Raw genomic sequence first — 1,984 nt, 5'->3', positions numbered from 1 at the left:
GGTCCGTTTATTTTTAAGTCTTGAATGAATAATTTTTAAATGACTAGTCTTTACAAAGTCTTTACAGATGGTCAAAGCCTTGTGAAAGCCTATAGGACACTACATGATTAGGGCCCCTATTATCTCTTTGCCTTCATTTCCCACTTCAAACCCACCCACAACTCCAGGCATGCTGTGTCCTGTTTTACTCCTCCAAGACTCCAAATGTGCTGCTATCTCAGTACTTTTGTACTTCTGTAACTTTTCTCCAAAATATCCACATAAGTTGCTCCCTCCTCCTTCAGTCTTTTTTTTTTTTTTTGATGTTTTTTGTACATTTATTGTTTCCCCGGGAAGGGGGGTGCACCGTTCCTGGAAGTACTGCAATACCAGGTCGATGCATGGAGTAGAGGGAGCAACCTCCTCTTCCACCTCCCAGTGCCAAGAATCCATTTAATATACTGTCCTCACATAGAGGTCGTATCAGATATTAAACTGATAAGAACAGATACTACACTTGATCTTAGCCAAAAGGTTGAGAAGTGATTCTCCTTCAGTCTTTAAATAATTATTGGAAAGTTCATTTTACAGGATGCGTTCTCAGAAACCCCATCTAAAATTGTAATTTTTGATCTAATCCCAACACTTCTGTCCTCCTTTCTAATTCTACCTTTGTCTTCATTTCATAATATTTAATAAAAGTATTTGTTTTTATCTTGTTATTGTCTAACTCACTAGGAGGAAATCTCCAGAAGGACAGAGACTTTGGTTTTCCTTAACCACTATTGTATCCCAAGTCTCAGCACAATAGCTGGTTCATAAGAGATGCTCAGTGAATGTTCAATAGTATTTAATGCTTTTGCTGCAGACATTGAGATGCTCAAATGACTTTTTTTCTTTAATTTGATAATGTGGTCAATTATGTTAGTCCATGTTCCTATATTAAATAGTAAAATTACTTTCTTTAGATAAACCCAACTTGGTCACAATATAAAGATGCATTACTTGATTAGTTTTGCTAATATTTTCTTAAGGCTATTTTATACTCATGTTGGAAATTGACCTATAATATCAGGTTTTCAACTGCTTTCCTCAGGCGTGTTTTGTAAAATTACACTAGTCCATGAAAAATGTTGTGGATTGATACTTCATTCTTTATTCTCTGGAAGAGTTTTGGTAAGATTGGGAATATTTTAATTTAATATTTGTTAGGATATTTCTGGGCCTTGTGTATTTATCTTTGGGACTGGTATTTTCTTTATGGAAAGATACTTAACAAAAAATAATTTTTAATGGTTATGAGAATATTCAAAGCTTCGTATTTTCTTGAATTGTTTGATAATTCATTTTTTTTCAATGTATTCATCACACAAGTTTTCACATTTACTATTAATATCTTCTTTTGTTCTGGTATAAAGTTGCAAAATGTATAGTTATGCTTATCTAATCCTTTCAAATATTGTTCATTTGCCCTTTCTTCGTTTTAATATATATTACTGCATTTTTGTCTATATAATTTTGTTGTTTCAAAGAACCAGAATTTTAGCTTTGTTGATCCTCTTATTGTATTTTTAAATTGTCATTAATTTCATCTTTTAGAGTATCTATTTTCTTATTCTACTTTCTTTGACTATTTTTTTAATCTTACGCTTTAAGATAGTTGCTAAAAATGCTTTTTTCATCTTTCTTCTTTTCTAATATAAACACTGAAAGTTATAAACGTACTTTAAAATCCTGCTTTAACTACATGGTAGACATTTTAATATGCAGTAGTTTTGTTATTGTTCATTCCTAATTATTCAATCATTATCCAATTGATATTATGATGTCTCTTTGACCAATGAAATATTTAGAATGTACTATTTAGTTTTCAAAATGTATGATTTTTCCCCAATTATCATTTTATATAATTGCTTTATAATCTATTCATGTTATGATCCAAGGATGTATTCTGTATACTACCAATCTTTTGAAAATTCCTAAAACCAAATTGATGGCTTATCGT

The 1,984-nt window shown here is 31.1% G+C and overlaps 1 non-coding gene across 1 annotated transcript; it reads right to left on the bottom strand.

Moving 5' to 3' along the window:
* Nucleotides 1–335: 335 nt before the first annotated feature.
* Nucleotides 336–526, bottom strand: LOC143651130 (U2 spliceosomal RNA). Its single transcript, XR_013159867.1, has one exon. It is a non-coding gene; the product is annotated as a U2 spliceosomal RNA (small nuclear RNA).
* Between the last annotated feature and the right edge of the window lie 1,458 nt (nt 527–1,984).

The sequence above is a fragment of the Tamandua tetradactyla genome, chromosome 11, assembly GCF_023851605.1.
Source record: "Tamandua tetradactyla isolate mTamTet1 chromosome 11, mTamTet1.pri, whole genome shotgun sequence".
Classification (NCBI taxonomy): Eukaryota; Metazoa; Chordata; class Mammalia; order Pilosa; family Myrmecophagidae; genus Tamandua; species Tamandua tetradactyla.
The sequence above is the reverse complement of the archived record's forward strand: the minus strand, read 5'-3'. Positions and strand labels throughout refer to the sequence as shown.